General features: G+C 46.0%; 1 long non-coding RNA gene across 3 annotated transcripts; it reads left to right on the top strand.

The window, feature by feature from the left end:
- The first annotated feature begins 1,113 nt into the window (after positions 1 to 1,113).
- Positions 1,114 to 27,771, top strand: LOC105880436 (uncharacterized). 3 transcript variants are annotated; one of them, XR_012921707.1, is made up of 4 exons: positions 1,114 to 1,313; positions 19,097 to 19,222; positions 21,074 to 21,123; positions 21,757 to 24,631. It is a non-coding gene; the product is annotated as an uncharacterized LOC105880436 (long non-coding RNA). The 3 variants fall into 3 exon arrangements; XR_001158235.3 differs by lacking the exon at positions 21,757 to 24,631 and adding an exon at positions 24,638 to 27,771 and having other exon boundaries at positions 1,176 to 1,313; XR_001158236.3 differs by lacking the exons at positions 1,114 to 1,313; positions 21,757 to 24,631 and adding exons at positions 7,193 to 7,585; positions 24,638 to 27,771.

Here is a 27,771-nt window from a genome sequence, read left to right as displayed (position 1 = left end):
TCCCGCTCCGAGCGGCTGGTAGTGGGTAGTAATTCGGACTTCCCCCCGCTGGGCAAGAGTGCCAGGAAGGAAAGAAGACTAAGACACCCTCAAACGCCCGTAGGGAGGACCGCGGCGGAAGGGCCCAGGCGGGCGCGGCCGTCGGCGGGGTAGCGTGGCCACCGCCACACGGTGGAACTCCGAGCTCCGTGGCTGCGGGTGGCGGGATCTCACCCGGGCCTCGCCAGCCTCCTCGGCCTGCTGCGGTCTGTGGAATGGGGACGGATAAAATGCCGATTTCTATTTGTTCAAAAAGAGTCATTCGGTTTGAACTGCCATGATTCATGGTTTGCTTCTGACGCCTGCAGTAGCTGGACGATCTTTTCCAAAATAACTTCTGCACTAGCTTACCTAGCTGATGAAATAAGCAGAGGGGGTTAAAAAAACAAAAACAAACAAACAAACAAAAAAACCAGGTCATTTTAACCTTCTGGTTTTTTATTTTATTTTTATTAAGTGAAGGAGGTCTTTCGTGTTACAGTTATTCGTATTCTTGCGGTGTTGTCATCTTGCTCGCTCGAGGGGTGCGAACTCAGAGGCTTCGGGGCTATTCAACATACCATTTGTTCTCTTGGTTTTCTCTTGTTTAGCCAGCTAAGCGTTTTAAGTGTTTTATTCTCCAAGAGTTGAACTTGGGAGTACTGACGAACTTTGTTTGCAGTGTCACAAACACTGTGACACTAACTGACGGGTGCCTCCAAAGCACTGAAAGTCCTGCTTTTCTCCGGGTTCATAAACCCAAGTTCCTTAGGCTCGCTTCTCAAACCCTTTCCACCGGCTCCCCTTCCTCGCTGAAAACAACGCAACGTAACGGGGTGCGTGGGCGCGCGCGTGTTTAAACTGCATTGGGGTTTAGATTTCAGATACATCAGAAGAGCTAAGGTCCTTGCTCGACATCACTTGCTTGCGGCTCTTTCCTCCTTAAATTGGGGACCCGTGTCCCTCCTGTCATTGGATTCGGAGGAGACTCCTGGGCAATGACACAAGCCGGAGATTTCTCAGTTGCAGGCTCGCCCGCGCTGCATATCCCCTCATGTCCACTAGAGGTCACTGGCCCCTCGCGGCTCGCCGCGCGACCGGCCGCCTCTGGCTACTTGAGCTCAAATTAGCCGCGCGTTAATTAACACCCGAGTCCATCAAGGCGCGTTCCTCAGTACAGTACTCCAGCAGAGCTTATATAGACAACCCAAACCCAGCCAAAGCAAACCTCCCCAAACCCAACACTTCCAGCATGTCCAAAGTGGGAGACAGGAGCCTGAGTAACCCGGGGCAAGGTATAGTGCCATCGCGCTTTAACTTTTGTTCTATGGGGCTTGCTAAGTTGCTGCGAAGATAACGTTCTCCGTGAGCGCAGGTTCGGCGGGGCCTGCCTCGGCTCTCCGGCTCTTGCAGGCTGGGCGGCGCGCCGTCTGGCCCCTGCAACACACTGGTCCTCGGGGCGAATTTCTCCAACGCGATCGCCAAGGGGAGAGAGGGGCGCAGGTCCACACAGTCCTAGGCGCACACGAATGGAAAGGGAGGGTATTTATTTAGGGGTTGAGGCATAAGGAAATGGCCAGACGTCTTTGAAATTGGCAGAGGAAAGAAATATATAAACCACGGCGCTTCTCGTGCCTTTTAATGCGGAATGGGAAAGGGGCAGTTGACGGTGGAGATGGACGCCAGGAATTGACTTAGTGATTTGAAAGCGGGAGCGAAGGGGTGCCTGCGGTGCCCAGGGAAGGTCCCTGCCTCTAGCTGAGTGAGCGTGGCTTTTTTAAGATCCACACGAAGCTTTGGGTCTAGCTTGTAGTTTGTTTCAACCAAAGCCCGATAAGCATTTCCCACTATGGACTGGGGAGACTGAGTCACGTCTCCAGGGTCTCGATGAAATATTTAAGAACTGATGAAACGAAGCCTGGGCGTATTTCAACAAGCACTGTCCAAGTTCGTGATATAGGTGAATCGCCATGGCATGCTCCTTTGACATGGTGTCCTAACGGGTGGAAGGGTCACTTTCAGGAGCTCTTAATTCTTTGGAGTAAAATCTCCGAAACGTTATTTCGGATTCTGACAGAGGGATTGACATGGCTCTCGATCTTTTGCCTTAGACGGGGGACGGGATGTTTGGCAAGGAGGACTGTGGATTTCCTAGAAGTTTGGGGATTGATCTCTTTCCACCGGGTCATTGGTGCGGTCCCCAAAGATCTGGACAGTCAGGCCTTTGGGAGAGCGAGATCCAGCGTGTTAACCACCGTTTGCCCCAACTGCTAGCCAGAGGCAAAAGATGCCTGGAGCGCCCTCATTGCGGGATGGGGCATCTCTTGCGTTTGTTTAATGATGGCCGATTAATGAAGGCATTGTCCGCCTTCAGGGGAAAGGGGCAGCCCAGGCGGCTTACTGGCTGTGTTCAGGGGTTAGGCCACGCCTTGGGCATCTCCAAGGTCCCCATCTGTAGCACCCAGGGGGCAGGCGGGAGCCGGGAGCCAGGGCTTCCGGAAGCCCCGCAGCAGGTAAGTAGTCGGTTCCTAACGAGGCCTGAGGGGACGCCTCAGGGAGTGTCCCCCAGCCCCCAGCCTGCAGCAGCAAGGAACGCCCGATACCCCCAGAGAGAGCTCTGGGACTCCGGAACCGCAGCTTTGTTTATTCGAGGTCCTAAGTTATTGGGGAGCCACCCATGAAGCGTCCCCTCCAGGATCCAGCCCCACCTTAACTGTGAACGTGGGGCTGTCCTCCAGCCCAAACTTCGTTCCTCTTCCCCCTTGCCTTGGGCTTGGGCGCGGCGGAGCCGGCGTGCCAGGCCCGAGCAGCAGCAGCAACCGGATCCAGCTCCAGTGCCGCACAGGTGTCAGCTTGAGCTGGCATTATGTAATGGGTTTGGCAGCCCCGGCTCTTACCAAACGGAATTAAAGAGGGTGGGGCTTTCTCTTTTCTTTTCTTTCCCTTTTTCTTTTGACTACATCTGGTCAGGTGTACTCGATCCGCCGCAGCAGGTGTTATTCTCAGGAAAAGACCCAGCGGAATGGCGGCGGAAGTCAAAGCGCCCCCAGAGTGCGGCCCAGCGCAGGCCTGGGGACTCCGGGAAGAGCCTCCGCGTCCCGTCCCGCGTCGGCTTACCTGAAGCCGCTCGCCATAGCCGCAGGTGCCCTGAATTTCAGGCACAAAGGGAGAGGAAGGAGCTACCGGGTTCGGCTCGTTCTGTTTTCTGATCAAAACCCCTCAGGTAGCAACTGTGGGGTTCCATCCTGATGACTATTTGCCTTTTATTAGCCTACCGACCTCCCACCCGCACCCCCCGCGAGTGTGGTTGAGTGTGAGTCTGGACGCAAAATCAGGAGATTCTAGGTAAAATACCCTCGCAGGTGACAGGGAGCCCCGCCTTCATCTCAGTAACGTTACCTGCGTGCAGCCTCGGCCGAGGCAGGTGTCTAAAAATCAGTGAAAGGGAGCCCGGGTCCAGGACCCTTTCTAAGATGCAAGACTACGGGATTCTCATCAAGTAGAAATTTAAAAGCATTCTACCAATTTTGGTAAACTGTAGAAGGGGATTTCATACAGTCAGCCTCCATTTTATGGGGCAGGTAGAAAAGATAATTTGGGAATGCGGAAGTCTCCCTCTCCAAACTGTCAGTTTACTTGTGGACACCAAATGGTTGCCCTGATGGGATTTGACGCTAAGAGCTATTTTGAAACCTTAGAGACCTAAGGAAGCGTTTGAACCCTTAAAAGTCAAAAGCTCAATTTTGGGGAGCGGGCTTAATTTTAAATGCTAAAAGAGACTAATTTTTTAGTGACCAGCTTGAAGGCTAAATTTGAATTTCCACGTAGAATCCTGAAAGGAGCACTATTGAAGGTGATGAGAAGGTTTAAAAACACACTCGGAAAGTTATGGCAGTAACTATGACGACAGTGACCAGACAGAGGCTGGTGTCCAAGTGGTTATTCGCAGGAGGTAAGGGAATGTATTCCCCGCTCCTTAATTCATACTGATGAATTCAGCCAGAAATGCACCCCTATAAAGACTTGAGTCACAACTTCACAAATAAAAACCGTCTCTTTCTGGAATAGCTATCATCTGCAGAGGTACTTCCAGGAAAGCTGGAGGATCCTTTATACCGGCATTTACATAACCCTGAAGTGCCCCTGTACCTCTGTGTTAGTTGTAGCACAACCCCACACAATGATTACCTATAAATGAAATTTTTAAAAATCTTGTAAGAGATAAGCAGGAAGAAGACGAAATCTACAAGGATATTTTTTAAAACAAAGTTTAAGCTAGCCCCATTAAATATGTCATGGTCAAAACTGTTCAGTGGTGGGTTATTCTTGCTTTCCCTGCTGCTGCCAAAGCCACTGGTGATCATAGGAGCCCTGATCGAGAAGAATCAGGAAGCAGCACACCCCCACCTCCTCCTATATATATTTTTTTGAAACGCACATGAGTTTCTTCATGAATTCCATTTGCTGGATCTCTTCTGCCAGCTGAAGATCCTGTAGTGATCTGGGCAGGGACCAGCCCCCACATGTAGCCGGCTGTTCCTGGGCAGAACTGGAGCTACAACTACATTTTCTTGCCAGCAGGACAAAATGATTTTGCCCAGAATCAGGTTGTGTTTTCAAGTTACCGGTCCTGTATAATCACGTGGTGCTTAAAAGACTGATAAAGCACGCTCCTCAGTGTGGGTACCACAGAACCAGCTGCAGTTTGGGGGCTTTTCTTGAATCCTCATAAAAGATTCCACACTTTAGACAGGGACAGATTGTAGTCCTTGGGGCATCAGTGGCTACTTGGTGTCTAATGCAAGCCTGTGGGCATTTTGCTAGTAAAAAAGAGGAAATCTCTGAGATTGCAGATGCTTTAAAAGAAAATAGAAAGGAATGCAATTTATGAAGTTGTTTGTTTAAAATATAAAGAAAAGTTTTGCAGACTGCTAAATTCTACTTAAACATAACCCAAAATTTCTTTTGGCCTCCTCTACTTATTGGATAATAAGTTATTTTCTTTTACATAATTGTTCTGTACATCAAAGCTGTACCTTGTTGAACCCCTCCCCCTCCTCTGTAGAACTCAATCCTGAGGTCTCATTAGAACCAAACACTGACTAATAGTTTTAAAGAAAGATAGGCAAATTCTCAAAAATGGGATTCAATAAACAGGGCAGTTTAATTAGTAAGCATTTATTAAACAATGAAAAATATCTTCACCATGCCATTGAACTATGGCATGAACATTGCCCTTATATTGTACAGATACTCATCTATAAACGTGCATCTGATTCATGCAGACCGAACTGCTGATCCTCAGAAAGCTAGCGCCAAACAGTGTGTATGCATGAAGCTTTGCGCAGAGTGTAGTCCTGGCATGGAGACCCACCAGTGCAGGCTGGGCTGGGGTCTTCTGCTTCCTACTTCCGCTCTTATCACTGCTATCCAAAAGAATTTTTAAAACTCCATTTGGGTTGGTAAAATATTGTCCTTTTATATATTGCATAATTAGTTCGTTCCACTGAGAAGAAATATTTTTATTTGTCTACAAGTAACATAATTTTCAAAGAGCAACTTTGCCCCATTTTCCCTTAAAACTATAGTGGGGATAAGCTAGTAACATTTTGTTATCCTTATTCTGAAATAAGATTTTGCAGGTAAAAGGGTTCTAAAACATGTCATATGTTCAACAATTTAATGTTCAGAGATTCTTTACCCCACAGGATAGGTGTATAACTCTATAGCAATAACAATCCCTTAGCTAAATACACAAATGTGTAGTTCACCAAACCATCTAGTAGTTTCACTGGAGTAGGAGAAGGGAGATGGTTACTGTGACATCACTGCTATTATTTAAATTAAACTGCTACAGTAGAATATAATTGTTAATAAAAACCTTCACACCCCTCAAAGTCCTCCCCCCCAAAATTTTATGACGTGCCATCCACAATGGATGTAAGTAGAATTATGTCGATCCTGGTAGCCCTACTGTACAACTATAATGTTGCACCTACAGGTCAGCAAGAAAATACAGAAGAAAATTACTATATTTAGTGATAATCATTTGAGAATATATATGTATAATTACGAGTTTAGGGTATCCGTGTTCAAACTTAATTCTCTTTATGAATGTGTATGTGTGTGTGTGTGTGTGTGTGTGAGTTCTATAAGGAGGTTGTGTGCATACTCTGTAACATCCTCGTGTTTATACATTAAAGGCTTCCATGTAATCATTCCATGGGGCTGGTTTAACGCATTTAACAGAGAACTAATGGGTAGTCTATATCGAAAAGCATGCTCCTATTTTTAATCCTGTCACGTATTGAAGCGGTTTTGTGCGAGTCTGAGGCTTTCACCTTTATCCGTCGTGGATACTCTTGTTCAAGAAAACCGTTCCAACCACTTTTGGTTCCTGACCATTGCTAAAATGTCTACCCTTCTTTCTCTGAAAGTATTCTTTATTTCTAAAGCCTATTTTCGTCACAGTTAACAATAATAATGATAAACGATCCTTGCTGTTTTGAAACTCAGTTGAAATGATCCGGTGAGCTCTCGCCTTGGTCCTTGCTGAAAACTGTAATCTCAAATACTGCATATGGTCGGACATGGTCGTGGGCTCCAAGCTGCAGGAGAAAGAAGCTACTTTTTCGTGCGGGGATTTTACCTTCTTTCTAGCCTGGAGCGTGCGCGCTGTGCGCGTACACACACACACACACACACACACACTCCGTAAAAACAAGCTGAGGTGAGGGGATGCCCCTATGTGAACAGAGACCCAGGGTTCGGGTTCAGCCTGGGCAGTGGGGAAGCCGCCCGCGTGAGCAGCGCCGGCACCAGGGTTATTACTGAGGTGGGCGCCTGCGGCCAGGGTGAGGACGCGCGGGAGGTGTGCGGGCCTCTGGCTCTAGTCTGAGACGCAGGAGAGGATGGCCAGCCTCCGGGGAGTGAAATCAAAGTTCCATGGAGATTGGGGCCCTAGACAGCCACCCTTGCCCAGGCCGAGGGCCCTCCATGGTTCGAGCTCGCGCGTGGAGCGGCCTCCAGCGCTCGGTCTGCTCGGCTAGAAGCCCGCGAAGGGGTCCCGCGGCGCTAGCTTTTGTACGACCCCGCCTTGGCCAGCCGCGATCTGACGCACCGGCTCCCCCGGGACGCTGGGGGCGTCGCACCGCAGCTGGGTGGGGAGCAATTTATTCCTCGCAGTCCCATCCCAGCCCATCTTCGGTTACTCCACCCTACCCCTCCCATCCCTCCTCCTCCTCTTCCTCCTCCTTCTCCACCAACGCTTGCACTACCTCCTGATTCTCCACCTCCTCTTCATCCTCCATCCCCCTTCTACTTCTCTCTCCCCCTTTCTCCTCCCTCCCGCCTCCTTTCTCCCTCTCCCCTCCCTCTCTCCTCTGAATAAGCAAGCTTTTGCCTCTAAAAGTCACAAGTAATCCTCGTGTGTGACAGAGAGAGGGAGAGAGAAAGAGAGATATGAGCCTGCCTAGAGGAGCGGAAGGCAGGAAGGGAAATCCGGTACAACGGCTGGGAGAGGAAACTTGATGCTTCTGGGCCACCATTTGCCCGGGCCTCGCTCAAGGTAAGTACACTGGGGGCCCGCGGAGCTCTGCACCTGTCGGGGTTCAGCCCCCGCCCAGAGCGGAGAGACCCGCACCATTACCTGGGGCTACACAAGTAAAGATGAAAAAGGGGGTGGGGTGCCGATGGAGGAGGGCTCCAGCCCAAGGGCCCGGGGCCAAGAAGATGCCTAGGAGCTTTTACCCCAGGCTCTTGTCCCGGAGCACCTTGCACGTCCAGCTATCCGATTCGCGTCTCTTACGTTGGGTGTTCCATAGCTCCTTTCCTTTACACAAGCGCGTGCAAATGAGCCCCTGCTCTGTTATGAAGTGAGAATGCGCGCTTCTCTCAAACCTTGGAAAGGGAAGTTTGGTAAGGCGGGGGCTGGTAGCTCTGCCGTTCCCTGGAACCTAAACTGGGAACCCTAGACTTGCGCAGAAAATTAATAGTTTCCCCCCCTTCCCTTAAAAAAATTACCTTTAACGAAAAATTGTATGTATTCGAAAAGATTATTGGATTACCATGTCTGATCAGCTGCTGATGACCTACCAATAAGAGTTTTAAACACACACGCACATCCACGCGCGCGCGCACACGCATCCACACACACGCACACACATACACACCAAGGGCTATGTGCAGTGAGGAAGGCCGTCATAAGTAACCAAGAATTCAGAGGGAGTCACGGGGACTTTTAAATGCATAAGGCTGTGTACGTGTCCTCCTTGTGTACAGAGAGCAGAGGGAGGGGGCAGAGGGAGCGCGCGTTCGCTCGGCGTTTTCTCTGTGCCTGTGTGTTTCGTGTGTTGTCAGCTGGCTCTGGTTTCTAAGCGCTGAGCGCTGCCAGGGGCGGGGGCCAGCATTCACCATCCACCTCGGCACCCTAGTGGCGAAACAGGACTCATTTGTTTGGTGCAAAGCGGTGACGACCTAGAAGAAACTGAAGTGTGGTTAGGTCGGCCCCCTGCCATCCATTACACCTGCGGCAGATGGCTCAAGTGGTAGAATGGTTTTGTTTGCCGAGATCAAGCAGGGAGGAGGAAGCTAGAGCTTCGCCCCACTCAAAAGAAGTACCACGAAGAGCCAAAGAAATGAAAGAAGCCATATTCATACCATCAAAAGCAATAATGGTGCCGCCTTCCGTGAGTGAACCTAGACATGTTAGTGACCTTGGTACCTGGCCCCAACTGATAACATGGCAGCATTTTAGAAACAATATGTTTTCAAACGTATTTTTGACGAATTGCCTACTCTTCTCTACATACATACACACACACTCATCTCCAACCAGATGTACACAGGTGTCCTTGGAGCTCTACTCCCTGAGGCCAAACGTCAGTAAGCCCCTGAGGATTTCCAAAGGCAGGGAGCCTCTCCCCTCTCCTGAAAGGATTTTTTCAATAAGGCTGCCAGCTTCTACACACATCCCGCCTTCCCAGACAGCCAGGTTTCAAATGTATCCATCCCATTTTCACATGCAACGATGTGTCTTTCTGATCAATATTCCCATCCTTGCATCCCTTCCTTCCTCCATGCTACTCAACAAGCAGAAAAGGAAGTACACACACCCTCCCAGGCAGCCCAGAGGGAGGGCAGGTGTGACAAAGAACACAGACACAGTCTAATGACAGTTTAGCCTGTCTTCTATTCTTTAATTTTCTTGCTAAGTAAGAACTGAAAGAAATACATCAAGGGAGACCTAAACAGAACGAAAAGCCTTCTCTCCACCCTTACTTCACACACACCACCACTATAACACCCATATATTCATATATTTACATATATTTATTCATATTTCTTATGAAGTAAGAAATAAATTACTTCACTCACTTGATTTTTTTGTTCTAAACAAGAAACATTCCTTCAATTATTTATAATTGAATATAATTGAATTTATAATTGTGATAATGCTTAGGGTGGTTAGCATGCAAAAAATTCCACTATTTTCGACACAAATTCTATTTTTCTATCTTCTTTAGTGACAAACGCCAAATCAACATTTTTTAGTTTGTAAAACCAAAGAATATCATGTGGCAATGAGAACCCATTCTAGCTAATACTTTGGAATTACACATCAAGCTACAGTCTAAAAGCCAAAAGGAAAGGGAGGAAAACAATCAACCCTTTCATTTTTCAAGGTGCTTTCAATACCCAGATACACCTCTGAACTGGATTTGGTTGATGGTTGCTTGTTGTGTGCCCAATGTAATTTAATTTTTCTATAATTATTTTTCTTTCCTATGAAGGTTTCCATTTTATAAGGAGAAAGTTGACTATGGTATGTAGTGGGGTACAAGATTCATTGAGAAAAATGTCATTAGCCCTATTTTATTCATTATCTGTAATATGGGCTTATTCATGCATCATACAAACTGCTAAGGTTCTCTTCTGGGATGTGAATTCACATGTTATCAGAACAAATTCAGATTCACTTGTAGGAAAATAAAAAAGAAAAATACTTGCACAACTGAGTTGAAGAGTAGGCTTTTTTAGCCTTTTAGAGATTTTTTTTTTTCCAGAGAGAAAGAGATAGAATGTGGAGAGACCTAATCTAAAACTCTTGGCTTTAGGAACACTAAGAGCTTCCAATTTGATTTAAATAAAATAGAGTTAGCAAACATTTGCAACTGTAGAGAATGAAGAAAAAAAATTAGCCCTAACAAGCCCCCTAGCCCCACCCTTCTGCTCAAAACACTTTATATCCTAGTTCCAACCATTATCTAAAGCTAAGGAAAATAATTTCCAAGATGAACTCTTGAACTCTGAATGAAAAAAAAAATTAATTCTGGGATTTGTTAATGAATAATATTTTAAATGGAAATCTCAAGGATTCAAATTATTCGAATATCCCAATCTTTCAAAGGGAAGGAACATGTTTTAATATTTGAGCAGTTTAATATAAGAATCACATTCAATCAGGTTTTTTTTAGGCCCAAGTGAGCCTCAGAATCTGACAAGGGGAAAAGGAGGCAACTAGGGGAAGTGAGGTCCCTCCCTCTTCCATCGCCGCTGGGACCACCTACCTCACATCTCCTTTTCATATGAAATGGCTATTTGCTATTACAGAAAAGACTCCGTAAGAGAAAGTGAATCTGTAATAAACGAATTGCTTTTTCTCTATCCCCAGCTTTGCTAGGTTTTCCTCATACCTCACCATCCCTTCGCAACCTCTTCTCCCTTCCCAAACAGAAGCCAACAATAGAAGCCATTTAGCAGGAGATACATATATATATACACACACCTATATATACATATATGTATACATATGTATAATATATGCTTAAATATATATACTTTAAAAATATGTACTTTGGTGTATATATATATATATGCTTTAAATATATTCTATGTATACTCTTAGGTATCAAAAATATCACCAACACCCCAAATTTGCCTTTACTTGAGGAGTAATTAATAAGATCATAATTCTTAAAAAAAAGAAAGGCGCTGCCAAAGCTCATTCCCTGGCGGCAGTGAGGGGGCGTTAAAGGTGCCCGAAGTTGGCTAGCAGGAGGGCTCGGACGGTTCGCGTGCCTGGCGCCAGTCTCTGTGCATGACTCTGTGTCCTTGACTCACAAATTTCACCGCTTAGGGGAGGATAATGAACTCTTTTCTGTTCCTAATTTGTAAAGATATAATCTTTAGTCAGTGCTGCCACGGTGGTGAAGAGGCCTGGGTCATGAACCCAAGGAGGTCAGGGCTCCAACCTCTACCAGGGTCTCTGTCTAAAAACCAAGAGATGGTGGCCGACTGCGACTGCGGGTTCCTCGGGTTCTCCAGAAGAAAGGGCGCGTGTGCGCCTGTGTGTTCGGTACCATCGTACAGTCCCTCTAGAGGTCTCCAGAAGCTGTGGCTTTGCCTTCGCCGGGGAGGGCAAGGCCTAGAACGGTCCGCAGAGCCGTGGGCGCGCGATCCCTGGTCGCCCAAGTCCACAGAGCCGGGCACCCCCCGGCCCAGGACCGCCCTGGCGGCCAAGGCGCGGCACCGGCGCTGCCAGTAGGTGTCGCTGTTCCCCTGCCGGCGGGAGCAAGGAACCCTGCGCGGGGCCCCAGCGCCAGTGAGCCGCCCGCGCCCGGCGGGCTCACAGCCCCACCGGGGCTCCGCAGAGAGGGCCGTTCCCCTCCCGCCCCCAGCCCGGGACCGTGCCCTCGCTCACCTGGCCACCACCGCAGCCACACTGCGGGTCTAAGGGAGCGCCTTCGGGGAGAGAAAGGAGGGACGGTTCCTTTGGGGCGAGACCTGGGGCCCCGACGGAAGCAGCTCGAAGCCGGCTTCTCTCGCGGCTACCAACTCTCCCTCCTTTCTCTTCACGTGCCTCGGGCGGCGGCGGGCCTTGAGCGCATCCTGGTAAAATTCCGAGCCCCGGGATTCAACCCGGGCTCCAAACTGGCTTTAAAAATAAACAAGAGGTTGAAATCCCAGCTTCGTGGGAGCTAGCCACAGAAAGAGTGGATTGGCTTCAATGTATTTGCCTCAAAAAAAAAAAAAAAAAAAGAAGAAAAAGAAAATAAAGAACCCCGGGCCTGGCTACATGCGTGAGCCACCTTGCACGCACGTATGCACGCGGCGGTGCCCGGTGACCGCGATCGCGCCTCCCGCCCCCGCCCCCGCCCAGGAAGGAGTCAGTGTTTGGAATGTGGCTGTCTCCCCCCAAAGCGTTGCTCTCCGAGTATTATTTCCCCTTCGGAAACCTAGCAGTTAGTACCTCTTTGGAATCTGTATTGAAATTCTAGGCATTGAGAATTCTGCGCCCTTCTCTGGCGTCCTGCGGCTCCCTGCCTTCGGCCTCAGTGTGCCGAGTTAAGAGATTATTAATCAGAGGCGTTCTTTTTTGTGTGTGTTTCAAAAGGAGGGCGTTTGGCTTATGAATACCGAGAGGGACATTTACAATGGGTACATCCCATAAGTAACTGGAGATTTTATTATGATTCTGATTGTTTTGTATAGGGAAAACACTACTCTGATTTGAAGATGGGGAGGAGGAAACCGCATTGAATAAGCTAAATTCAGAACCTCGAGTTATTGAAAGAATTGGTATGCAAAACGGAACCGGCTGGGTTTTTAAATTAGCGTTTAAAATTGTATCTTCAGTCAAAACGTGGGGACATTTTGCAGTGAGTTTTTTAAAAGACCCACACTTTATCCTTTTTTTTTTTTTTTTTGGTAAAAGTAATAAATTTGTGAAGAGGAAAAACCTAATCAGATACCTAACAGGATAGAAGAAAAAGTCTCACTTAAAGTCCAAAATATTTCGGAACACATTTCGTTCCTGACCCTGGGCCACTGTCTCACTATCTCGGAGTACAGGGCTGGACGAGTGCTAAGTATTCAAGGCAAGCCTTAATTTTTATCGTGAGGTTGCCAATATCACCTTTAAATGTCACGCCTTTTGCTATGTTGCATAAAACTGGCTCCTTTCTGTTAAGTCCTACATCTGTTATACAATTCTAAATAATTATTTCTGATTGAGACGGCAAATTAATCAATCGGTGACGTCGTGGTGGCAGTGGGGAGAAACACGTGTCTAATTGGAGGTTGTGAAGTTCAGAGAGGTGGTATTTTTAGCTTGGAAAGTCCAAATTCAGATATTTGGGTATTTCTCCCCCTCCCATCGTTTCCCCACCTAGTCCTCATTTTACTCTCTTTCACTCAACCTTTTGGGTTCCCTCTCTCTCTCTTCTCTCCCCTTCTCGCTTCTGTCTTCCCTCACCCTCCTACAGCGCCTCTCCCCTTTCCTTGCTCTTCTCCTCCTCCTCCTCATCTCTCCCTCTCTCTCCCCTCTCATTTATTGTCTGATTCTATCAGTCAAGTTAATATAAAAGTAGCAAATGGGAGGCCCAGCACCCTTAGCAGGCCCTCTCCCCGACGCGTGCAGGGCACTTGAAGGAGATGTCGGTTGCTGCCAGGTTACGGGCCGGAGTAGTGGCCCTTAGTGCAGGGCACGCTGGTTGCGGAGGAGTTGGGGTCTGCGCGGGGTTGCGGGGCTTATTCAAATACCGCCCGCTGCTGCTGTGATTCGCAGGGACGCGGCCTCCATATGGTAATGCGGGGCGGGAGGGGAGGCGCGGAGGGGAGGGGAGGAGAGGATGGGGGTGAGGGCGGGGTGGGAGGGGGCTCCGGCACCGCGCGCTCGGCTGCCGGGCTGGGACAGAGCACCCGGACCCGCGGCGGCAGCGGCAGCGGCGCTACCCACCCTCTGCCCCAATACCCACCGAGCCAGCGAGCCACCGAGCCACGGGCCCTCGGGGTAAGCCACAGCGCGCACACGGCAGCGACGGTGACGGTTCACAGGCTTCGGGTTACTACCATGCACCAATAAGGGAGATTAGAAACAGAAAAGGAGATTACAGGGAGATCAGATATAAGAGGTGTACCTTTCTGTGTTCCTTGTCACACAGCGTGCGCGCGCGCGCACACACACACACGCATCTGTACACACATGCATGCTCAGATAGCCGTACATGCACACATTCCTTGCTACTGCCATCTAAATATATGCACCGACACTCTATGCCCTGCAACGTGGCCGGTGTGTTCGTCCTGATCCTGCATAAAGGCAGGCAGGTGTGTGCGAGAGTCCAGGCAGGAACAAACAGCCACGCACAATTTAATTGCAGCCAAACTCAAAGAGACAGTTAGCTTGCTGAATTGTTTCAGTCAGCCAGGTGCCCCCCAGAAACTGGCAATTCTGCAGCCAGTTGTGGAATCCTGAAATTATTTTTAAAATGTGCTGAAAATGTACTTTAGGAAACATAATCTTGCTATATATGGCCAGGTAAGGGCAAACCTGAAGGATGAGTGTGGTTCCGTTTTTTAATGTTTTACGTGTAGCCATCTGACCACTTTTTATTGGGTGACATATCATATGAGCACTTTGGTGTAGGCTTGGAAAAACTACAGCCATAGGTAAGGCTGGAAATGCCTTAAGAATTAAGGGTGCTAAAAATGGATGCTGGATAGTCCAGCATGAAAGATGGCATGCAGCTGTAGGTTTGAAATAGGGAGAAATACATGTGAATATTTATACATGAAAGCCATTGAAGAGGGCTGAGTCTTGCCCTGAGTATCTGTGCAGGTAAGTCATTCATAAGAAAACTAATTACCTGTGCATGTACTTGGACTTGTTTAATTGAATAAGCTGCATGTGTGCATATTTGCCGGGTTTTCTTTTTTTTTGTGGCTATGTAATTATGGATTGAGTCCTTTTAAAAATGATAGCTTTGGGGAAATTGTAAAAAGTGGAATATATGTACATTTTTTCAAAAGCCATCGTTCTGAATAGCTATATTGCCAGGAAGGAGAATCCAATCCTATAAACAAGATTGCCATTTCTTGAAATCTAACTCAAGGCCTGTATATTTTAGGGCACACCAACTGATTTAATATAGTCAACTGTTTTATTTGTGTAATTGTCTTCATTTCAAAGGCAGGATTTAAGGATGCTTTTCAATCAAGATAAAGTGCCTTGTTTCCAGCCATATTAAAATAAAAATGAAACTCACTAAATTTTGAATGCAGCAGATAAGGTACAACATACAACATGGTTGAAAATGTCTTCCTTGCAGAAGGCTGTCCATTGCTGTGTCTACACATTTTAAAATAGATTTTTTTTTTTGCAATAAGAAATGCTAGAAAGCAATAGGGTGGTGAATGCCGCACTTCTCAGTCAATGAGCACAAAAATTCTTTAGAAATCTTTGGAATCACTTCACTTATACATACATCATCTCAAAAACACTGCCCCCTCCCCCCGCACTGTGTTTCAGCTAATATGAAGTTAATTAGACCATCAAACTTTGAGCCTTGAGCTATGGGCATTACAGCCCATCTAGGGGTATGTCAGGAAAGAAAAAGAAAAAAAAAATGTGTCGTTTCTTTTATGACCAAACAGGTTATACAGCTGGCAATGCATACATGACAGATGTGCATATTTGTAACCTTAAACAAACAGAAGCAGGGAGACAACTGTGTATATTACCTAGCAAGAGACAGCAGCAGACACTCGCCAAAAAATAAAGACAGACAGAAAGGGACAAGAAAGACTTTGATAGACATAATAAAATAGCAAAAAATGGGGAGGGGGGAACCAACAAAACGATACAACCTGAAATTTTCACGAATTAAAAAATGCAAATATACCTTTACATATGCATCAGTATTAAAAATAATACACGCTGGAACCAACAGGAGCGGGAGCAGGAGGAGGAGGTGGAGGAGGAGGAGGAGAGGTGGAGGAGGAGAGGAGGAGGAGGACGAGGAGGAGGAGGAGGAAAGAATGGAGGCGCCCTGGAGCCCTGATTATGCATGGGCTGGAGCTGCCTCCTCTAACCTGTTCTTCTCCGAGCCGGGCAGCCGGCGGTCCTCAGCCGCCCACAGAACAGGAGCCGAAACAACCGTTCCCGAAGGCTACAGCGTTTATTTTTCTCTTTTGGGGGGTTTTGGCGGTTGTTTCAGGGGCTCGCCAACTGGCCCCTTTAATTAAAAGCTTCAATAAAAGGCGATCGCGCCAGGAATGCTCCCGCTCCAGATAGCGCAGGATTTGCATATTTTTTTAATGCCCTAATTTCCTTGATGTATGTAAATGTAGCCGGACGTAGAGGGAGACAGGGAGCTGACGTCAATGGACGTGACCTCGCAGCTAAACCTTGAACGTGAAGCCGGGATGGGGGAAAACACGGAGCGGCAGCCGGCGGAGCCCGAGAGCGCGGGCGGCGGCCGCGGCGGCCGGGCTGGGGCGGAGGTGCCAAGGGGGCCAGTGCTGGCCCCGGGGGAGGACAAGCCGCTGCCTTCTCTCTGCACCGCGCGGCTTCCACCCTCGCCAGCCTGCCAGCTGCACACGCGGACGCTTGTCCTGCGCCTCCAGCCCCATCAAATACACGTCCTTTTGCTTCCCTCAGAAAAGCAACACACCCCAAAACAACAAACCAAAAACAACAGATAAGCCAAATCGAATCCCCAGATGTTTTAGGCCAATGCTCGGGTAGCTTATCAGAAAGAAGACTCTGACAATGGAACATAATTTTTTTTTTTTTTGGCTTCTTTCCACAAGAAGAGGAGGGGGAGACCACAGACAACAGCAAATCACTCCTAAAACACAACTACACGTGTTCCCTGTAGGGAGAGGTAAATCGCCCAGCCGACTGGTGGGAGCTTCTCGTTTCGGTATCTATTTACCTGTTCACTCATTTATGCGCGTCGGCTTCATTAACAGCAGTGTCATGAGCGCGCGTTTTGATGTGATGGGAATGCCGTGTGTGTGTGTGTGTGTGTGTGTGTGTGTGTGTGTGTGTGTGTGTGTGTGTGTGTGTATTGGGAGGTGCTCGGGCTGGCAAACACCAAGGCAGGCGCTGTGAACCAGATGAGAGACACCAGTCTTTCCATGGCCACATCTGGGACTTATCTGCGGAGCTATCTAGGTCAGAGCTCCTAGGCTGGGGTTCGAGTTCACCCCTTTGAAGGACAAGGCCTGATAAGGCTTCCCCTGAACAGGCCCTTCCCACTGCATTGTCTGGGGAAGGGGGTCTGAGGTGCTAGCCCTTCCGTAGCCGCCGCCTTGCCGGATTTGGCCTGGCGGTTTTCACTTGGAGCTAGGCAGCCTGGGCGCGGAGGTAGCGAGTCCGCGAGACGCCGCAGGGAGGCCTTCCGACTCCCCTTCTTCCGCCCCGCGCGCCAGGCGGGAGCCGCTGGCACCTCCCTGTGCACATCCTCCCCCGCCTCCGCTCTCCACCCTCTCCTAGGCAGCTAAGAAACGGTCCTCGGCCTCTTCTGAGCCGGGGAGCAGAACTGCCAGCAGGCAAGAAAGGGGCGCCGGAGGCCGCGGTGTAGGCTTCTCAGCCCTGCCCTCGGCCGCCAAGGCTGCCGTTTCTTCGTTCCACCTCGCAGCCCCAGCTTTGTTTTCCTCATCTGCTCGTGGCCACTGGGCCCCACGCCTGCGAGGGGAGTGTGTGCGTGTGCGCGGGGGGCGGGCGCGCGCGGCGGGCGGGGGCCCTCCCGCCAAGGACACGCTTGGCTGTCTGTCCTCCGGCTGCACTTGGCGGGAAAGCTAGGGGCAGCCGGCGGGGCTGCGCGCCCGCGGTTCTCATTACTGCTTCCCCGCTCCCCCCGGGCCGTATTTACATACGGGCCACTCGTCTGAATTTTACTGCGCTCCCCCCCGCATCCCCTCCCTCCGCCTCCCGCCCCCGGTCGCACGCGCGCAGGCTCGGAACAACCGCCTGGGCACGCAGACACCCGCGCCCAGGCTGCGGCCCGCCCCGGGCGCGCAAACAGGCCCAGGGGGGCAGACGGCCCTCGGCGGGACGGATTCCTGCACCGCCTCCCCGCCTCCCGTGCGCCCACACCCCTGACAGCCTCCTCGCTCGTGTTGCAGGAAGCCCACCTTCTCCTCAAAGCCCCCACCCTTCCCTCTCTGCACATTTCCACCCCCACCTTCCCACGTCTCTGTCTCTCTTTCCTTGGAAAACACACACACACACTCACACACACACACACACGCCTTTTCTTTCCCCTCAAATAGATAACCCCTATGGCGCGTCCCTGGTACCTTTAGAATAGCTCTGGAGTTAGAGAATAAAAATCTTTATCATGTATTGCTTGTCTTTAGCCAAACACATTTAACAACCACAACAAAAAAGGGGGGAGAGGAGTGAGGAAGGGCAACTTGAACCAAAAGACCTTTCTTAAAAAAAAAAAGTCTGCAAGTCAAAAGGTCATTCTCCAAGTTTGTAAATAAAATTGCAAAAGGGGTCCTTAAAAAAGAAAGAAGGAGAGGAAAGAAGGAAGAAAGGTAGAAAAGACCCACAAGTTACATAAAATGGTGCATTGGAGAAACAAACAAGGGCGATTCTTTTAAAAATTTTTGTTAAGAAACCTACAGGGGAAAAAAAACTGGAGGAAAAAAGAAAAAGAGAGGAAAAAAAATAAAGGCAAAAGAAGTTTCCAAAGAAATGTGTGCTTTGCATCCTACAATAGGAAAATGTAGCCATTGCCCTCCTTCAGACGAGACATTTCTAATTTGTTCCGTCTGTCAGAAGGGGACTATGAGAGGTTTGGGTGCAAATTCATTATCTCTGGCAACGCAGAACGTAGTGTGGGGACTGAAAAAGACCGTGGCAATGGATGAACAATAGGGCTTCAGTTCATCAGTAACAAAAGCAGTGGGGAAATTGGTTGAGTTTCAGAGCACGTCCTCCTCGGCAGAGGGGGCTGGACTAGACCTTGGACAGCCCCCCCAAAAACTTGCCAAGCCTCGCACACACCACTTCACTCTCCACTCCGAGGCTCAGGGAGCAAGTGCCTGATGTGGGGGGGAAAAGTTGTTTTTTTTTTTTTTTTTCCTCCTTGGTGTTTTGCGCCCTTCTCTCTCTCCCCAGAAGGGAAGACCCGTTTAAACTATTTTAGACGCAATCAAGCAAGAATCACTATGTGGAATTGAGCGCCAGTTTTAAATGTGCTGAGGAGAGGAATGATCTGATTTTTTTCTTCTTTTTTTTTTCTTTTTCTTTCTTTCTTTTTTTTTTTTTTTTTTTTTGGAGACGCCAAAAGGAGCCTGTTTGTGTGCTGCGGCCGCGCTGTGACTCTGGATCTTGTCTTCTGGCCAGCGCTTCGATTCCTGCCCAGCTGGATTTGGGTGGCAACACTGCCTGGCGCAGGGAGATCAAGTGAGTATCCTGGCGGCCCGCAGGCTGCAGCTCGGCCGGCGGCACTGGGCCAGCGGTGCCCGCCTCGGCCTGGCGCCCGCACTCAACACCGCGACCGCGAGCTGGTGCCCGCAGAGCCCCGCTGCAGACCGCTCCGAGGGCCAGTCCGGGGCTTTGCTTCAGCTAATTGATTGTGTGCCTCGGATGCTAAACCTGTTGATCTCGTGAGTTTTCTGAGCCGGGACTGTTAATTATCCAGCGGCCTGACCCCCAATCGCAGAGAGATGCCACGGAAATTTTGCGCTAGAAAAGGGAATTTTATATTCTATTTTGTGTTGGTGGTGGTAGGACTTTTCTCCTTTAAACCTAGAGCAAAATACAGTTGTATTCTGGATTCAGAATCCACATTTTGAATAATTCGCCTCCCTTTAACCGCCCCAAAGTTGCAATTACCTGGCAATGAAGCGAAGGTTTGATTAGGTCTGGTGGAAAACTTATGTACAGTAGCTAACTAAATCTGGTTGGTTTCCACTTCCTTTTTCTCTTTGCCTTTTGGATTTGGGGAAGCTTGAGGCCGCTTTACGGGGTTATCCCAAGTTCAGCTTCATCAGGACGCAACCGTCCTGGTTAGTTATTGGGGCTTGAGCGGTTGAGCTTCAGACGCTCCTGGTATCGTAGGAGCCCAGTCTTTCGGTTTGCTTGGAGCCCAGACCCGACTGAGGAAGGCAAGACCTCCTTTCTGTGGCCTGGAATTATCTGCGGGAACCCTTGGCGAAGGGACCTCCGGCAGTGCATTTGCATTAGTGTCTGAGGCATTTTCTCTTGCAAATGTACCCGCGGTGCTTGAATGGGGGACTGTCTTGAGGGGTCAGGGCAGCAGTGGAATTGAGCAGAAGTTAGACCGGAGGCCCTGTCAAGTCACGGCCACGGCCGGGGGTTGGGGGGTGGGGGGAGCCCTTCGGAGCTGTGGCTGTCTTGGGCCCAGAACGGCGGGGCCGGATCCAGTTTCCTCCCTCTCCTCGTGTCCAGCTTTGCCTGCCACCCTCCTTCTCCACCTTGGCACCAGTAATTAGGGCGCTGTCTCAGGAAGCGAGCTCCCGTAGTCAGCATAATCGAACTAGGGCAGTACTTTCATTTTGCAAAACCAATAGTCCCACCCTTCCAGTCCAAAATAACAATAAGCATAAAAAATCATAAGAGAAAAGCAACCTATTTTGGGCGAGTGTGAGACTGCTTTACTCTTGGATCACAGAGGAGTGGGGGAAGGGAATAAAAAAATCCACCACTTTACAGCAATCAGGTTTTACATTATTCATTGATTTACTGGAGGCAAGAGCCAATCAGGAGCCATAGATGTGAATGCACATCTCAACGTGCTGTGGCCTTACAGTAAACTATTTGCATCTTTCTAATACATTAGATATTTATCCAGGGATTCCCATTGTTTGAAAGGCCTGGAAATTCAGTCTCTTAAACATTTAGGAAATAAGACTTTGTCCAGTCTTAAAATCCTTACATGGAAGGACTCTTCTCTTTTGTATGGCAGGTTGCAAGGTTCAAGTCCCTAGTGTTTCTTAAGAGTCCCTCTTCCTTCCAAGCTAAAAATAAAAGAAGAAAGAAAAATTAATTTCCCACACCCCTTCAGATTCTGCATATTTTGCATTCCCATTATCATGCATATCTCCATTTAAATGCAAATTAGCATATTTAACCCTGTGGGTGCTAAGACTCAGGATATAGTGTGCTGGGGTTTTATGGAATTTCTTGGCATTTTAAGGAATCATGGTAATTGGGATACTTTAAATAAAACCATATCTGTATATGATTTTATATACATATAAAAACTGTGATTTTTTTTTTACTATTTTTCAGATGAGACTGCAAAGAAGCATAAAATGAATAGACAATCCAACCAGCCAAAGGTAAATTTAAAATTTACATTTGATAAAATTGAAGTGAAATACAAATTAAAATAGAGTATTATTTACTGGGTAGCAGGCCTGAAGTGTGTTGCATATCTCCCAATTCATGCAATAGATAGAATTTCGGAGAAATCTAAGTTTCCATATCTACAGTTTTTTCCCCCTGTAGGGAGCCTTTGTATATTGTATATCAAGCATAATACAAACGTAACCTGTAACTGCCTATAAAAAAGGGAATTCGGGATACAGAAGAAATAATAGAATACTTTTATTAGAAAGTAAGCCAGTCAAGTACCTTGCCTGAACTATACAAATCACTGTAAATTAAATGGCTTTTATGTAGAAAATGGTAATCTTGACTGTAGTAATGGACTGTGGTTTACATGCATGAGAATCATACAAACCAAATATTAAAAGGGGATTTCAGTGGTCGCCCAATTCTTCATGTACTCTGCAATAGTTTGACTAGGATTCAGAGCTGTTCTAAATATTGGTGACAAACTTGATGTATTTGAATTTATGGAATAACATAATTATGACCCAAATATGTGGAAAATCATAACTTTTCACTCTTAACTTAAGCAGAGATTGTTTATTCCCAAGTAAGCCAGGATGTTTCAATTCATGTTTCAGCCATCTGGAGACCTATGAAAAGATTAGAAAACAAGCATGACAATCACGTCCTAATCTACCGGCCATTAATGGGAATTTATTAGCGAATGAGCAGGCAAGCCATTTAAATTCAGTATATCTTTCAATATGCAGATTTCAAATGAGTATTCTGTAGCTCAGCTAAATAGCTTTTTGAAAGCAAAAGTATCTGATATGAAAACATGTAGGTGTTAATAGTTGCTAGTAACATGTGGCAGACATTGCTAAGAATCTTTAGAGCTATACAATTGTTTCAACTTGTCTCACATTCTACATAATAATACAGTTCTTGAAATATATATGCTAGACCATGACATAAACCTTTGCAATATTGAAAGTAATAAGATGCTCAATTTTAAGCCTTATTTTGTATTTTTATTTCTCCATACCCTGAGAGATGATGGAGTGGTAAAATATTTAATTGGCTATATGGCTAATGAACAACTGCCCATATTTCTAATGTTGGCTATTTTCGCTTATTGGGGCTCTCATGATAAGTCTATGGTGTATATGCCAGGCATGGAGGCCAGTGCTGGAGTCAGTTGATATGGCTATGGGCATTGCCTTAGAAGATGCTATTTTAAGAGAGCACCTTCTGTAGCTTCTAATTGTAGAAGCATCACAAATGTTCAGTGTCTTGGCTTTCATGATGGATACTTTGGTTCTGAAAATGCATTTGTATAAATATAACCACATTAATTTGCAAAGTCACACAAATATGGGAATGATAAACATACACATACATAAAATGCATTACAACTCTCTACTTTCACCAACCCTCACCCAGGTATATACCAATAGAAAGATATTCTAAAAATATCTGGAATTACTTGGGCTTTGACTTAAGGAATTGAATTCATCTGATTCCATGCTTGCTTTATGTAATACATGCCAAATCACTAATGATTCTGCTTCTATGTCTTGGAAAGCAAGGCCAAAACATTCTCAATCTTCCAAGGCAGCCAAACTCATTAAGGTTTTACATAATGTCAAAAGTGGTATGTGCCTTAGTGATTTGTTAAATTTTTATTCAGTAGTCTATGCTGTGACCACATAGTTCAAGAAGGAACAGTAACTCCAAGGGAGTGTGTTTCTCTGAATTAATTTGTAGTTTACATGTGCATTTTATGTATAACCCAACATAGCCATTTCTGATTGTACCTCTTGTACCCTAATTTGATAAGAAAAATAGATGAGCAATTTCCACAGCTTAGTCTTTTCTAAATAATCAGTACTGGAATGCTCACCAAAAAAAAAAGTAAATAAATAAAAAATCTAGGGAAAAGTTGGCATCTATGCTATCAAATCATGTCTTTACTTGGTATGATATTGTTGTTTCAATTCTTGGTTGGGGGCTTTTCCTTGGAATTCTGGTTTTCTTTACTTGTCAGTCTTTTCTATATAGTTTACATATATGTGCTCTGTATGTAATTTGGTAAGCATGTTTCCACTCATGCCTTAAATGAATAAATCACTGAATTAATGAAAGAGTGTATGTTAATTCTGAAAGTGTTTTAGTCATTGGGGAATCAACCTATAGAAATGAGAGAACTGTGATAAACTAGTGATGAGTGCAATGAATATTAAGATTTATTACATTCTCTTGTAGCATATATTTCAAAGAATAGCAACACCACCAAACGTAACACAATTCAAAAAAAAACAGTTTTTAAGGGTTACTCATGGTGAATATGCATTTTATGTAGACTACCTTAGATGTCTGTTGAGAGGCATTTGAATATTAGAACTATACATATTACAGATGCATCACATAGATTACCCATTATGAAGGAGAGAAGATGAAGAAAAAGACTCTTTGAAGTGATCATATTCACACTTTGAAAAGTTCTAAGAAAAGCAATGAGGCTGATTAATTAATAAAACAACATTCCCCTCTAGATAGAATAAAGGTGGGGGTGGGGAAGGTGAGGTGGGGGTAAGTCATGCTTTTAACATCCAGATGTTTTATATGTATTTTTCATGAAGTAACAATGCTTTTTTTTCATAGTTTCATAAGCAAAGCTAGTATCATTTTCTTTCTGTATGAAAACTGATGTTTAAAACAATAGACAAAGGCCCAGCATTTTTATTACAGCAGAGTTGTATGCAACATTAGAAACTATTGCTGCAATGTTTACCTGTGCTGCATTCTGACACACACATCCTATATATGCAGTCATTTTTTAAAAACCAGGATGAAGTCCGCTTGCTTAGAGTATTCAGTTTGAACTTACAGGACAAAATATGATGCCCTATCGCCATGGTATATAGATACAAAACATGACTGAGCTGTGAAGCCATTAAAAACACACCACCAGAGCAAATTGTCAATGTAATCACACATCGACTCACTGCGTAATACAGATCTGATTCCCATCCCCAGAAAGCGAGGCCCTGCTTTAAGCAATAGCAAAGTGCCTTCCATCTGTCTGCCTATGCAATCTGCCAGAAGAGAAATGCAGGAAAGACGTTCCCCAGATCTGAAATGCTTTTATCTGTCCTTAGAGAGAGATTTCTTCCAGTCTTTGGATATTAGAGCGATCTACACTAGCACCGAGGAGGTAAAAGGCCGCGGGTTGCTTTTCCAGAAGCAGTCTGTAGTGCTAGCGGAAGAGATGTTGATTGAGAAAATAGGGCTTGTTGCAATGCTGCCGCTACTGCTGCTGTCGCTGCCGCTGCTCCGGCAGCAGGCTGGGGCAGTTGGCTGATCACTGATGCATATCAATAACCATGTACTTGAGATTTCTCATGACATCATCATTACCTTGGTCTCCCGCGGTCTCGAACCTTTGACCTTGCCGGGCTGGTCCACAATTTGGCAGTGCAAGCCCCTCCAATGATGGCCCTTTTCTCCTTCTTTCAGACCGGGGGCAGCAGCAGGCCAGCAAGACGGCATCTTCTCCTCCCCAGCCTAGAAGCCCTGTGAAATCGAGGATCTTCCCCCTAAAACACACATACACAAGATATGTGCAATCAAGCTGCCACCGCTTGGTAAAAAGCTCATGGTGCCTAACCCAAAAGGATCAGGAGCAGATCCTTGAATCAGCTGTCACTTCTATAGAATGGGATTTTTTTTTTCCTTCCTCCTTAACCTGCGCTGGAAATTGCCGCTGGCTTTATACATCTCTATAGAGGGAGGCTAAAGAGTCTTGCGTGAGAATGAAGCAATTTACAATGCAAATAGAGGCCTGTGAAGGGACGGATGCTGCTGCTCACTCCTAACAGCTTGCTGCACCTTAATAGCTGGTTTTATTTTCTGATATTAATAGATGAATCGTTGGCTCATGCTGCCGGAGATTACTTGCTGAAAGGAAAAAAAAAAAAAAAAAGTTCGGAATAAACTCTGAAGGCAACAGATCTCGTTTGGATGTTTTAGCTGCACACACACAAACAGAAACCAGGTCATATTTGCATAAAAGGAGGAATCTTAAGCGCGGCAAGTATCCCGGACGACGACTATTCGGTACTGCCAGAAAGGATCGGGATCTGGAGTCTGGCAAGAGGAAGACAGAGGCATGTGAGGGAAGCGAGTTGTTATCTTTGGTTATCTAGCTGTATGAGTGTATTGGTCTTCATAAAGCTAGATAACCGAAAGTAAAAACTCCTTCAAGATCGCCGGGGAGCGTGTGAGAATGAAAGACTACAGCCAAGAGACAGTAAAAACAAAGGTCAGGAATACTTATTGAATCTAACTTTTTGTTTTGCTTTTTCCTTATGATTAAAGGTGGATGAGAGAAAATTAAGTGCACATATATCCTGAAATATAAAGGTGCCAGATATCTTGAGAGGGGTTGTTACAGCTGCAAAGGAGAATTGTATAGTGCTAATGAGTAAAGATGCATGTGCAATTTGTTCTCTTTTAAGGTAAAAGTTTATATGTGAGGGATTTTGTTTTTCTTAGAAAGCTGTTGTAGAGATGTCTGGTACCTAGTTTAGCAATGATTCATAATATGTAGACTTGGGCAGTTCCTTTCTGAGGCCCCTCCTTCTCAAAATTTGCAGATTGTGCTTGGAAACTACTTTTCATGTATTTAGGCTGTATGTCAAATTATATGAAATTAGACTTTAAAAAAAGTTTATACTGGAAAAGTTAATAATTTATATCTACTGAGGACTTAGAGCTAGCAGGGAAAATGAAAAAAAAAAAAGCAAAGGCTGATTTTTTTATTCTTCTATTCAAAATACAAGGACAGATGCTTCTCTGTTCCAAGAGGGTTTCCTTGAGGAAGCTACTGAAGCAGAAAGACATGATGGAGACGAGATCGCCTCCCCTCTTGTCAAAGTGTTAAAAAAATGTTCTGTCTTACTCTGCGCCTAGCATTGGAAATGAAAGTGACATTTACGCCACAACCCACGTGTGCGCCTCCTCTCTTTTTGTTTAAGGATGATCAGGTCTATCCAGGAAACAGCTCTGGCATCCCAAACTGAAATAATTAGGACGTATATAGACCTGACAAAAATGGAAAGGGGGTGGGGAATCTGAGGGTCTGTCTTGCCTAATTGATTCCGCTAAACGGAATGCAGGAGATGTGAACGGCAGGACGCTCCGATTCCCACGCTCGGGGGCAAGTGGTAAAGCGGGCCCGGCAGCCTATGACAGACAGCCCTGTTGGGGGGTGGGGGTATGAAAAAAACATCAAGTGCACACACCATACTCATCTCCATCGCTTAAGAAAGTAAAGGCATTTCCCACCCACAGCCATCTGCAGCTTCCCAAATGGCAACACCAACTGGTCTGTAGCTGCTGCATACTGTCTGCTTCTGTTAATTTTTTAACCCGTGTTTAATTTGGCTGTAATTAAGTTTGGCTTTCTTCTTTGGTTGAGATTTTCAATATTCAAGGAAAGCTAGTAGAAAGCAATTGCAAAAAATTCCCATGACTGCCTGCCCCTCACGTCAAATTCTCAGTCTGTACTTATGGCCTTGTGACCCCCTTTTGGCTTTTGTTTTGAGTGGGTTATGTTTTAAAATACTTGTCTCTATATTACAGTCATCATTATGACTTCATCAGGTTGTTTACATCTTACTGTGATACATCTAGGAACTTGGCCTAATTATGCTAATAGATGCACACTGGAAGTAAAACTATAAAGTCATTAACTTAGAAAATTGATTGCAATAACAATATGATAAAAGGTTGTAGGGAATAATCTCAGCTAGATGGTTCTGAACAGCCATTTTTTAAAAGCCTAAAAATAATTATGTCCAACAGAAACTTTGCAGCTTTAGAGGTCCTCATTGTAGTCTTTTCCTAAAACTCCTTAGGTTTTTCCACAAGTCACCAAACAATCATTTGTGTAGGCATTTAACACATAAATACAGCCACTGCAATAAGAAAATGTCCAAAATGGCCTGTTATCTTCCACATGGCCTAGATTATTGACAATCCCAAATATACAGTTTTTCTTCAAAAGCAGTACATTTTCCTTTGTAGCTTCAACTCCTTATAAGACCTCAGACTGGAGAAGCCTGTAAAACCACTGTGAGTTTCAGTTAGAAACTCTGAGAGACTTTATTAACGGTAAATTCTCAATTTGGCTGCTGAACACGTGCCAAAGTTTTACTACTGTAGTGACCGTTGAGAAGACCCTTGTTTATTTACATTTGAAGCACTGTTTGTGCAAACAACCTTTCATTGTTAAGTGCCTGTATTCCTTTCATTTACTTCATGTCCAGGGGTGCTATTTACCTAGAACCATTGTCTACTACAATTAACATTTACATTACAAAGTGTGTGGTTTTCTTTCTCAAGGAGGTTCAATTAAGGCAATAAGATGTTTGCTGGGGAAACCTATTGTTTACTGAAAGCACTCAATGGAGTCAAATTACTGAAGCTTTTGCCTACATCTTGGTCTTTTATGTAAATATGTTAAATATAACATCTAAGGAAAATAAACAATATTATAATTATGTGTTTGCCATTGTCATATCAAACTTGCTTTGTATCATACTAATGTTACATAACTTATCGATCAATAAAAATACATTTCAATGTTA

Source organism: Microcebus murinus, chromosome 11, assembly GCF_040939455.1.
Source record: "Microcebus murinus isolate Inina chromosome 11, M.murinus_Inina_mat1.0, whole genome shotgun sequence".
NCBI lineage: Eukaryota > Metazoa > Chordata > Mammalia > Primates > Cheirogaleidae > Microcebus > Microcebus murinus.
The sequence above is the reverse complement of the archived record's forward strand: the minus strand, read 5'-3'. Positions and strand labels throughout refer to the sequence as shown.